This window comes from Anguilla anguilla, chromosome 5 (assembly GCF_013347855.1).
Source record: "Anguilla anguilla isolate fAngAng1 chromosome 5, fAngAng1.pri, whole genome shotgun sequence".
Taxonomy (NCBI): domain Eukaryota; kingdom Metazoa; phylum Chordata; class Actinopteri; order Anguilliformes; family Anguillidae; genus Anguilla; species Anguilla anguilla.
The window spans coordinates 56,899,444-56,913,031 of NC_049205.1; positions in this window are offsets into that span (position 1 = coordinate 56,899,444).

A 13,588-nucleotide genomic window follows, 5' to 3' on the forward strand; every position below is an offset into this window, starting at 1 on the left:
GATGACCAGCTAGCACCTGAGTTTCCCGCCATTTTGAGGGTAGCCAGCTTGTCAACCGTCACTAGTCACATTTTGCGGGTGTAAGCTAATATATTAGTTTTCATCTGATTTTACTTCATAAATGTCTTTTCTTTCATTATCTGTATCTGTCTTAATGTCAAATTCATCGTAAAAAGTATAGTTTTAAAGGTTTTAAATGTAAAATGACAAAGTAGTACAGAGTTTTGTGTCGATTTGAGGTATAGTTTTAGCACTGACATTACCTCTGCATGACCAGTGTGGTAGAACAGTAACCCCTGTTGTTTCAGTGAAATAAGAAAACCCAAATAATTTATTAATGTCTGTGACAAGTCTATATTAAATACAATACCTAGTGTATAATCTACCACATTAGGGCTGACTATGCTAGGTAACCCTTAATTAAGGGCATTTGCCCTCAGTGTGATATGAGACTCTTGTCAAGCATATTGGTACTTGGCAGTTTAATTTGAGCTCAATTAGGAAATATTATTGAATATGATATTGAACGTCACTGTGATTGAATGTCAGTACAATGACATTTGGCAGCATTAATGTAGGTTTTCAGTTTCACTACCCCGTTAAACATAATGTCACTTTGGGTAAAAAAAAAAAAAAAAATTGACATTACCAGCACATGATTACATACTTTTCAAATTAAAATAATTTCAAGTGCAGGGCCTGGATTTACATGCACCTGATAGATTTAATACAGAAATATAGTGCTGTTTGTGTTTAATCCCTTAAATCTGTTCAGGACCAGATAACCTGTGATGTACTGCAAAGCATTTCTTCATTGCTCTTCCGCCACCATTGTACAGGGCTTTACTGAACAGATTGGTCATTTTTTTTCCAGTTCTTTTTTTAAGTGCTTTCCCTGATTTTTATACCCAGTTAGCATTGACCAATCATCAGCGCTCTTTTTTTCTGAGTAATGATGACAAAAACGATGTGAAATGTTAAAACACTTGCAAATATTGTTGAGATATTATTTGTGCCCAGTCTGGGATTCATTTAGGGAAGGAGAGGGGTCTTCACAAAGGGATGAGCTACCCTCAGCTGCTAATCACAAACTCCCACCGACCAATCGAAAGACTTCATTCCCTGCGGGAAAACTTTATGATTGGCTCAAATTTCAAAGTCACTAAATGCACACGAGAGCTACAACTCAGTGGTTCTAGTACACTGGCTTTGTAGCTAGTGTGTCCTTTGAACCTTAGAGAAGGTGGCTGTCTTCGACCTGGGCTACAGAACAAAACCCAAGATCGACCAGTGTTCTGTGCCGTTCCACACACACACACACACACACGCGGCACAGAACGTGTGCGGGGGTGCAGAAGGCTGTCGGCATCTCCCTCCCACCTCTCCGCCAGAGCGGTTCATTTGGAAGCAGTTTCTCAGACCCTGTTTTTCATCAAGGTCTTATTGTGCTTTTGGCTCTGCTAAGCTTCTCTTTATTTCCACAGCGTGTCCCCACTGATTGGGCGAAAGGGGCCGGAGGGTGACGGTCACGTGACGGTTATTTTGGAGTGCAGGCTTTAGGGACTGGATATGGGAGGCTTGATGATTAATGATTTTGAGCATTGGTACTACAAAAATGCATAAAAATAATAAGCAATTTTATAATGAGGCAGGGAGAAGCTTGTGCTCCTTAATTCATGTGTCTTTTTCTACAGTACAACCCTTTCTGTCATTTTGGAAAGGGAGCTACAGATTTGTGCCATTTTCAAGAGCTCAGGAAACCTAGGTTGGTACAGGTCTGTGTGAATAGTTCACAGCCAATAAGACATAAATGTGGCCTCATGGTGGTGCTGCAATTGTTTCTTATAACGTTCAGAACAAACAGTATAGCAAGCCCATCAAATTTATGTATGCATGCTTGATGTGTTATATGACTTCATTTTCAATATCCAACATACTTGGAGGTTGATCTGCACTTTGACTATGACAGAGTAAACCTTTTCCTCACTTAACTTTTTGTTTATGAAACAAACTTTTATATTATAGCATTTGTTTAGCATTTTTAGCACAGAACCTATGTTACCAACATTTTCCCTGTGACAAATTAATGGTAACTAATTTTGGAAATATTTATAAATTAAGAATTTCCACGATGACAATGCTTACTTATTTCTTGTTTATTTAGGGGTAATTTCTGGAGGAAACATTTCCAATAACCCACAGTATTGCTGACCAGGAGATTGTTCAACAACCCAGGTAATATGTATATGTCCAACACTTTTCGTACAGTATATCCATGTAGTAGTTATTCTCTTTAATCAACACATGGGGAATTGCCACATGCCAGTTGAAAGTATAAATAAAAAGTTAAAATTGTAGCGTAGAAAAGTGTATCTGCTAAAAAACTGGTCCCTCTTCCTCGTTCCTGCTTTGTGAATTTAGACTAAGCTTCTGGATGTGAAAGCAGGGTCAGGTCAAGGGCTTGTATCCCCAAAGGCCGAGGAGGCACAGGGTCCCACATGCATATGAAAATGTTACCTGCCTGCATCTGAACACCGTCCCCAACTGAGACCCCCCACCCCCACCCCCACTCCCACACCCCCAAACATCACAGCCAGCCCCCACGCTGAGTCAAACCAGCCAATCGCAGAGCTGTGGGTGGTTGCCCAAAAACTCCCCTCATCAACTGGGCAACAGGGAGACTGCTGGGGAGTGGGAGGGGATTGTGGGTAATCACTGTGCATTGGCACACTAACACATTCCCTGGTGTGTCAACAAACTTTATTAATTTGTTTTTAAAGGGTGGTATAAAATGCGTGTTCAACAGAGCTCTGCAGGTTGGCCAAACACTGCTCCCCTCACCTCAAAAAAGAGACTGTGGGGGAGTGAGGGGATTGTGGGTAATCACAGTCTGTTAGGACAGTCCTGGTCGACCCTCTGTACAAACTTTTTTTTTTGTTTTTTGCTTATTTTGAAAGGGGGGTGTTATAAATGTTACGTTGTGGCTGGCTGCTGATGATCTTGAAATAGACAATAGGACGAACCAGCTGTGGAGGAATTAGTCTTTCCCCGGGCGTCGTTCTAGGGACGACTTCCTTTCACATGTGCATTGCTCACAGGAAATGTAAATGTCAACATAGATAGCTGTCACATGCATAACTTGCAACCTACTAACCCTCATACTCTAAAGGGCATTCAGTACAGCTACCCTTACGTTGTCTCCCTGAGCAGCACTGTTTATTCAAGGTCTGCTCCTGTTCTGTTTATACAAAGCTACTGCTTCGTTTTAGTAAACTGCTGAACTTGATATTCAAAAACTGGGGGGGGGAACAAAACCAGTCAAATTAAAAATGTTTTAGTTGTGGAACTTCTTTTGATCCTTCTGCCTCTTTTCCACCCTCCCTCCCTTCCTCCCTCATGCTCACTGATTTGCTTGAAAGCCACGCAAACAGCAGCAGGGGCTGTTTACCGCACAGAGCAGCTGCTGGCCCTTCGGGGGCTGTAGAGAGGGATGGGTATGGAAAATGAAGAAACAAAAATGGGCTTTTTGCTTATTTTCTTTTTTTTTTGTGGGGGGGGGGGGGGGGGGGGATGACATTTTCCTTGAACCACTGAAACTCATTTCATGGACATCACTGGAATAGAGCAGGATAATGAACCCGAAATTTATAGTTTCTTTTCAACTGACCTTTCAAGCAATCCCTGACACCCCCTGCCTGAAAAGAGTGGCTCCTAATCAAAAAAACGATAACCAGGCTAATTAGCATGGCCTCTTAATAGATAACAAAGGACCACGCGTTGATGAAGCTTTAAAAGTCTTCACAGAGAGATGCTAAGAAAATATAAATGAAAGCAGGTCTTGCATGATTGGCCTTGCATTTTAAGCACAAGCACAAGCACAAGTAGGTTGGAATGGAAAGGTACTCAAAACAACAGCAATTGAGACTAACGCTCTTTTAGAAAGCAACAATATTGCAACTCTCTTTGCTGGGGAGATACTGCAGGGCCTTTGTGGAGGCAGTCACTTGTAATTATGAATCTCTTCTTCTGTGACCACAAAGAGGAAAAAATGAAGCTCGGATCAAAGCAGTCTCGTAAGGATGAGCTCCTTTCCTCCAAACTGTTCATCAGCTCTAAACTTTTAATCTTCAAAGGCTTCCTCCTGCCTACTTAGTAGTCATCCTGTAGCACTGGCGCGACCATCCACTCAATTCCTGAAGCATCATTTGCTTGCGTATTTGCTTTGTCAGAGACTAGAATTACCATCAAGTGCCACAGGGTACTAGCATGGTGACTCTCTCAGTCGTGTAGCTATCCCAGTCTCTGATCTCACTGCGATTAATGGGGTTTTACATGATGAGTGCACGACGTCTGCGCGCGCAGTGCATGCGCTTGTACGTGTTGTCTCAAGTGGAGACCCTGGAGCCCACTCGAAGTCCAACTTCAGCTCTGTGAGTAGGAGAATTCTGGAGTTACACTCTCTCAAAGCCCTGCTTTCTGCTATTTTTATTCTTTAAAAAAATTAAATAAAATTCAAAACCTCTTAACTTGTGATGTAGAAGCGGGTGTTACAGGGGTTTGATGGACGTGTGTGACTTAATCCACTGTGCGTAATGAAACGTTAAAACCACTGGGATGAAGACTTAATCTGCTGGGAATGTAGCAGAATGTTCCAGAATGATGCCGCTGTAGCAGAACATTCCAGAATGCTGCCGCTGCAGCAGAACGTTCCAGAATGCTGCCGCTGCAGCAGAACGTTCCAGAATGCTGCCGCTGTAGCAGAACGTTCCAGAATGCTGCCGCTGTAGCAGAACGTTCCAGAATGCTGCCGCTGCAGCAGAACGTTCCAGAATGCTGCTGCTGTAGCAGAACATTCCAGAATGCTGCCGCTGTAGCAGAACGTTCCAGAATGCTGCCGCTTTAGAAGAACGTTCCAGAATGCTGCCGCTGCAGCAGAACGTTCCAGAATGCTGCCGCTGTTGAGCTGGACTGCCGGGTCCAGATGGCTCCTTCAGAAGGCCTCGACTGCTGTGCCCAGCCTGTGGCAGCTGTGAGCGGCGTGGGCAGCATGCTCAGTACAACCGTGTCTGATGGGCTCTCTTATTTTAAATAAATTAGCATCTCAAATAGAGAGATATTTCATGTGGCCTGTGTCCTCGTTGTGGCCCTCACCATTTGGCATGTGGCTACATATCTTGCTGCTTGTGGGGCTGTCGGCCCTTCTGAAAGTTTTTCCTCTCTCTCTCTCTCTCTCTCATTTTCTCTCTCATTCTCTCTCTCTCTCACTCTCTCTTTCTCTCTCACACACAGACACGCTCTCTCACGTGTGTACACAGTATGTGCTTTGATAGATGACATTACACTAATGCACCAACTTGGACATTAAAATATGACTGGTTCCCCACACTCCAAATAGGGGGAATTATTCTGAGGCACACTTCCATGAAGCAGTGAAGTACCAGAGAACGGGCTTTCTCCCAGCATGATTTTCTGCACCACTGACTGCAAATCAGGTGTAATATTAGCTATAGTACGACAATGCTGTCAAACCCAGGGCTGTAATTAATACAAAGTCCTCCTACTGGAAGTGCCTCTTGGAAGATGTGATGATGATGATGATGATGATGATGATGATGATGGGGGTGGTCATTATCATAAACACATCTTGTGCTGTGCTGTGCGTCTGTCCCGCTCTCAGGGTACATCTCAGCCACTGGAAATAGATTTGGGATTTAAATTTTTTTTAAGTCCTTTGAGTCACAAGCTTACATTAGCGTATGCTGCTTGGGATGGGTGTGAAACCTCTTAGTATTGGTATACTTGTTGAATCTAGTACAATACAGCCATGCTGCCTCGAGACCAATAACATTTTTCTTCACCTTTTGAGTTTCCAAGCTGAAATTTACTATATGCATCATACGTTCTTCTGTTTCTTTTTCTGGAAAAAAACAAAAAAAACAACAGTGATTTAGAGAAAGCAAGATGGTTGGGTTTAAAGCAGTGGTTGCAGGTTTGATTCCCAGGTGGGACACTGCCTTTCTGCAAGATATTTAACCAGTATTGCAATTACCCATTTGTGGAACAGGATTTATATGATGTTTTGTTGTATGTATTTAAAAAAAAGAACTTTATTAACAAAAGAACAAATGTTGACCCAGTCATAGATATAACAACATCACTAGGAACACCATCTGGCAAGGCAAGGATCTGATCTGGAATGTAGACAGCTCTGTCCTGAGCATTTGCCTAAAAAATGCCTCAAAATATGAAATATCAGACAACATGTATAGAGAATCCAGCTGGCAGCCCCCCTGGAGTGGTGCATAATTGCCCATTTGTTCACATCTCATTGTATACCAGAGATCACCTCCAGCCAATCTGAATTTACAGTTTACAGGCTGCACACAAAATGTCTATCCGTCATCTAATTCCTGGTCTGGGTTATTGGGGGGTGCTGGAGCACACACACCTTTCACTCACACACAGTTAATTTAGATTCTCCAATTACCCTAACTTGCATGTCTTTGTACTCTGGGAGGAAAACAGAGTACCTGGTGCAAACCCATGTGGACAAATGGAGAACATGAAAACTCCACACAGAAAGGCATCAGCTGGGATTCGAACCGATAACCTTGCTTCGAAAGTGGTACACACTGCCCGACGGTGCCCACACTGCCCCAATGTGGTACCCTGTACACAAAATGTACTCCGCAAACACAATGACTGTTTGTGTGTGACTGTAGGTTGGGTGAGCCCGATGTGAGTACTTATCTGTGCTGCCCTAAGTTGGTTGAGCTCAACGTAATTTCTTGTCTGTGCTGCCCTAAGTTGGCTGAGCTCCGTGTGAGTCCTTGTCTGTGCTGCCCTAAATTGGCAGTGCAATGTGAGTCCTTGTCTGTGCTGCCCTAAATTGGCAGTGCAATGTGAGTACTTGTCTGTGCTGCCCTAAGTTGGCCCGAGCTCCGTGTGAGTCCTTGTCTGTGCTGCCTGAGGTTGGTGGAGGGTACTGTACGGTTATGAGGTAATATTTGGTGGAAAAATAAGAGGACTGCTCCTCCAGCCCACAAGGTAGAATGGGGCCTGAAAGTAAACTTGTTAAGATTAATTAAAAGAGCAAACGGCAGATGAAGTGCCGCACAAAGAATACAATTTGGACATTATCGTTCAAAAGATACTTTTATTCCAAAGCTCTGATGCAAATAAATTGCCTAATTTTCATTCAGCTTTGCTATTGATTTACATATTTGTTAACAGTTACCACAAGCAATCAATACCTAAGCCATTTGCCGAGTAATTGCGTAACCGGTTGCATGTTTTGTCCAAGATGTGGGTGGAATTAAATAAACATGCAGTTTTTGTGCCGCGTTTTAAACACATATTTTGAATGCCTTGTGCAAGAACCGCCCTTGTACAAGAACCGCCCTGTGCACAAAGCGATTTGATTATTTGCAAAGGCTCAATTAAAAAGCTGTGATGTCGGGAGAGGTGGCAAAGAAGTTTGGAGTGCCTTCATCCCTTTATGTTCTTAACTGAACATTATAATGCAGTTGTAACAATGTATTTCAATTCAAAGAGCATTATTGGCATTATTATTGTTTTTTTTTTTTTTTACCTCCTGCGTCATACAGCGACCACATACATGCTCCTCTCAGGGTAGCGGCTGTATCCACTCAAAAAAAACAAAACAAAAAAAATCTTGTGAGAAAATTTCTGCTTCCCTTGTGTTTGAGTTTCTCTTACTTTATTTCAGTAATATTCAGATTAATTGTGACTCCTGCAGAACAAGCTCCCGCAAGGGTTGCCTTTAAGAAGAGACCAGGATTATGCCTGTAGACAGAAGGGTTCAATAATCGTAACCATTTTATTTTGGGCATGTCGTTTTCAGGCTTAAAAAGAAGGTACAGAAGGGGTTCATCTAAATTATTTCGGAAGGAACGATAGTGGGTGCCATTGAATTATTCTAATTATGACAAGTATATGGGAAATGCATACCTGATTTCTTTATAACTAAAATTATTTTACGTAAAGCGTACAATACGCAGACATAAAGCAATCAGGTAAAAACAGCTAACTGTGAAACAGCAAACAGGTTTAAATATAAATACTTTACCTGTTAGTACCTCTCTGACTGTCATTGGTATAGCCACTAACCTGCTGACCAAAAGTTAAAAAAACTAACTGTCCTCTGCTTATTGAATGTTTTCCAGTCCTACTTCTTTCTGTGCCTGGACAGTCTACTTATGTTCATGCAGGTGTCAACAAGTTTCTGTCATTACTTTCCATTTATTCTTCTTATAAAACTCTTAGAAAACTTATAATTAACTTATTAAAGAAAACTCCTTTAAATAAATCATAAGGCGCATTGCAAAGGGAACTTGTCAGACATCAAAGCTGTACAAAGCTTTCAAAATGTTCTCTCTCTATTCAGTGTTCTAGACGTCTAGCATAGGCCTCTGTACAGTATGCTTTCAAGTCTTAGGACAAAATGTTTTCCTTTATTAAGCCGTATGTACGTATGTTTATTGGTGTGCTGGTCGTTTTTGCTCATATTTGTGTTGCAATTTTTCCACACTTAAATTTCTTTCCTTTTTTTGTACATTTGGTAAAATTTTGTACATTGGTAAGCAGTCGAGGATCAATAAGATACAAACACCAGTTAATCAAAAATAGCTTTGCTAATTGGACACGCACTGCCGATAGACATTTTATAAGATGTGGCAGGATACCCTTATCAAGAGACAGCAGTGCATGAAGTTCTCAAATATGAGATATCCATTATCTGCCACCCAATTATTTTTGACAACCTCATTTCTTCACTGGCTGTGCTGGAAATTGTTTTTTTTTTTTTTTTTTGTCTCAATCAAAGGAAATCTTGACAATGTGTCAGAGACCTCCATCAAAAACATGAGAGACTGACGCAAAAAATCTGGAAGTCAAATTGATTTAATCCACGCTGTTCTGTGAAGGTGGTGATAATATCACATCCTTTTAATGGGGTATGGAGGGGAATTGTGGAGATAAGGCTCGAGAGCTTGTGGAGTTTGGGTATGAGGGTGAAGTGTGGGGTGAAGCAGCAGAAGTGTACTGGTCTCATAACAGCGATTGATGTATCAGAACCATCGTCTGCTGAGCTGCTTTAATAAAAATAGATGAAGGGGACAAGTGCATGCAGACCTGGGTCAAATACGTATTCGGCCCTGGTCTGTGTGCATGTAAACCTCTTCAAATACATGAGCAAAAAAACTACATGTACAATGTACAAGTGACTTGCATAACAGAAATTGAATTCTGGCCTTTTTTTCGCAGAGAGTCTTCAGATTTTCCATTGTGCTTAATTCGCTCCGGTGATTAGAAATTCACAGAAGCAGCGAGGTACTTAACTCGAGCAAGGTCCTCAGCAATTTATGACTTGTTTATTTCTACGGCAATTTTTGACGGCTGGAAAATTCGCGGAAGCGTTCTGATGAAGTACTTTTGCTAAAGTGTTTTCAGCGCTGTCTCGGGATGCTCCCATGCTCCTAGATACAAAGCTGCTTGTCTTATTCTTCCTGCTACACTGCTGCTCAGATATCAGAAGGCTGAAATATTACAAGGAGAGCCATCCAGTATTTTCTTTTGTTTTTTTTTTTTTTGGCTACTTGCGTCACGCCGAACAAACAGGCAAATTTGGATTAATGTGCAGGCGCTAGAAGTGTATGTAATCACTGTATCGCTGCCAAGCGGTGCCTAGGAATTAAACACGTTAAATTCTGATCAGATGCCATGTAAGAGTTATCAAAACTAGTTAAACTTTTTTGAAACTTCACGAATATAATGAATTAATGTAATTTATATTACTTTTTTTAATGATTAATCTATTTTAAAAAATGAAATATTCAGAATTGTTTCCACATTGTTTTAAGGGCAGGAGCAGACAGGCACAGCCTGTGGTATTAATTACTATAATACTACAATGTAACACAATGTAACTTCCATATGTGCTTATAGACTATGGGGAATTCAAAATCTTATTACAAAAACAAAACACCAACACACAGATTTAAAAAATAGGGGTGTGATGAATCTGATTATTCTACATATATAGTTTCTAAATCAGGTGAGTGTCACTGTCTTATAAAAATAGTTGCTGGGACATAATTATTACACTGACAGACTACCGTGAGGAGATTTGAATATAAGGCAATACAAATATCCATGCAAATCTGTTTCCCCTGCAAAAGCAAAGGATTATAGCCCAGTGAAAGTCAGGTGGAATGTATTTCTCAGATGGTGTACAATATAGATCAGGTGTGTTTCAGATAATGTGTTCTTCCTAGGAGTTGTGGCTGGGTTTTAACTGCTGTCCGTCCACCCTTATTTTCATATTGGGGATCACAAATAGTGCTCTCCTTGCAAAAGACACGGATTCTAACACAGTAAAGCTAGGGTGAAATGGATTCCTCCAAATGTCTACTATACGAAAGAGATGAGATTCAAGACACATTCGCCCTAGAAATTTTGCCAGAGGGTTTAACCCCAGCACGATTTACTGTTCAACCTTTGCCTAACAACAACAACAACAACAATAATAATAATAATATAGATGGGTGATAAATGAAAAGACAACTTGAATAAATTAGTGGAGAATCATAATGAATGCATATACTTCCTTACAGGTGTACTGCATGATACAATTAAGCAATCACCATCCTATCATGTTCTGTGGCATGTATAAAAGTGCTCAGCAGGCTCAGTTGACCTCGGTTTTGGATCAAGATGGCAAGAAGAAAAGATCTGAGTGACTTTGTGGAAGAGTGTTCATTATTGGGGCATGGATGGCAAAAGCTTCAGTCACAAAGACTGCTCAACTGGCACCAGATCGCTACCCAGCTGAGAGCCCATAGGACCGTGTTAGGGAGCGCTGTCCGCCAGCATCATTATAACATCAAATGAGGGAGTAATTTTTGGAAGAATGGTGTTCCATCCCTCTGGTAGAGTTCCAGAGGCTTGTAGAGTCTATGCCAGGCTGCCTTGAAGCTGTTCTGGCAGTTCGTGGTGGCCCAAGACCTTACTAAGATGTTGGTTTTTTCTTTAATTTGTCACCCATCTGTATATATATTGTGATGCCTGGAAGGGAATTGGGGTGCACCCCCCCCCCCCCACCCCTACCTGCTCTACAGACAGGTACGGTCACAGCTGTGGTTCATTGCAATTACATCAGCTGTGGTCCATTGTGGGCATAAGGGGGAGTGTGTTGAGGGCGTTTGGCGGCTATGCACAGTGTGGTGGATTTTTTTTTTTTTTTTTTTTGTGGTTTTGGTTTCTCTTTTTTTAGGTTTCTTTGATGGTAAGCCAATTTCTATTTCTATTGTTTGTGTTTTTCTGTCTGTTCACCACATGATCAGTGGCCACCCCCAGCCCTGAATATATATATATGCGTGTGTGTGTGTGTGTGTGTGTGTGTGTGTGTGTGCATGTGTGTCCATGCTCGATTGCTCGATCAGTAATTGGTCTTTCTTTCGGATATTACCAGAGTTAAAAAGGGTCATGTTAAATGGGTCAGGTGAGTCACAACAATCCCTGCAAGCATTTTCAAGGTAGAAAATGTGTCTCAGGAAATCAAGAGAATGAGGTTAAAATCCGAATCTAAATAAAGTAAATTATAACCATGAATTGAAAAGATATACATTTGATATACGTTATACCTTATTCTGTGCAGTCCCAGTCAATCAGATTGGATGAAGTTCATTCTGTACATAGTGTGTAGAAAGTGTTTTAATTTGACAAAAATACAGGTCAGGGTTAAATATTTCCAACTAGAGATGGGGAAAAACTGCATCACTGAAAATTTAATTAAACAGCCTAATTAATTATTTAGCTCTGACTCAACAAACAGTAGCAAATGCTACGTAATTAAAGGACTCAAATGGCTGACTCTTCATATACGAGTTTATTTATATCCATAATTTCGTAACAACAGTACCCATAGCAACAAAGAAACAAAACTTTTCAGGGAGAATTTTGTTTCTAGGCAACGAGTTTGAAATATTTTACTGAGTGATGTGTGTGACAGGGGGACACAGCGCCCTGGAGAGTGGAGGGAGAGCTTTTCTGAAGCATTCTGTGATGACTAGAAATATTAGTCATCCATTTTAAAGCAGGCTGAGTTGCACATATGATTACTGTTGTTTTTTGTGTGTTTTTTTTTTTTTTTTTTTTGCTTTGTTCGTTTCTGAGTCATCGGAATTTGAGACGCATTTAAGCAATACGTCACGAGAGGCAGCGCTGTAGCGTGTTAACAGGCACTACCACATGCTGACAGGGGAGATCAGAATGTCGGATTAACAAATTGATTGATTGCGGGGAGGCAGTTGCTTGGGAGAAAGACCGGGCATCCGTTGTCACTCAAAAAAAAAAAAAAAGCTGATGTGGATGAATGATAGTCCCATTAAATAACACTATCTGTCAATTTAGAGAGTCCCCCCACCTTCTGAGAGTGACAGTTCGATTTGGCGGTTGGGGAGGGACTGAGTCATCGAAATCCAGGAGCAGCAGTGTTGTCACACCTGCAGCACATTAACCCCCTAAGCCGGGCCAGAGCACATGTATTTGCATTCATTCCGTTGTTTTTATGGTGAAATTTTCAGTTCCACTTGCAGTGGGAAGGCAAGCTACTTGTAAGTATAGCTCAGAAAAAACAATGCAAAAGGCGTTTGTTTGCTGGTATTATCATCGAATTTGAACCAGGATTTCTCCAGGGTTGTGGCTACATTACTACATAACAGTTGAACATTAGCTAGCTCGATGGATATATGTATAAACCTAGCAGCTTGAAGAAATTTTATTGATCATATCAATCTGGGGAAAGTTAGTTTTGATGAATGGAAGAAGCAATGAAATCATAAGATTCAACGCTAGTAGGCTGGCAGTGCTATATAACCTATAATAAAAAATATATATATAAATAAATATTAAATTGAAATTAAAGACAAAATTGCAACAATATGATGATGCAGTTCCAGGGCTTGTATTGTAAGGATATGCTGAAGAGTGGCCCTGCATCCCTGACAAGGTCAGATAATGGATGAATAGTGCATTATTTATTTTGCATATGTGTGTTGTTAAATAGAAATTTATCCTGTGTAGCAGTATTTATTTATTTATTTATTTACATACATACTTACCCTTCCATGGGCTTCTTTAGACAAGATGTGTAATGAATTTCAAACCCCAAATCCATTATATGTATCCAGCATAAGGACAAAAAAAATTGTTTGCAGTGTGTTTTGATTGTAATGTAAAAGTAAACTCCATTAGTAGTTTTTTTTTTTTTTTTTTTTTTGCAAACTGCACAAAAGAACTTAACATAAATGCCTACGTTTAAATGGCAGAGCCATTTATACAATACGGTCTGATTCTATTATTTTGAGTGTTTTCAAAAAGTGAAAAGCCATTAACATTGTTTGCCTTAACATGTTCTTGTTTTTGCTTTTAAAGTCAGAAGTCAGTACAAGCAGAAAGATGGCCAATTGTTAACTGCTATTCTGTAATACAATTCACTGCTAAAAGATTTGGGGATGGGGTTTAACTGTGTTAAAATTCAGAATTTGCTGTTTGAGGCTTATAAAAT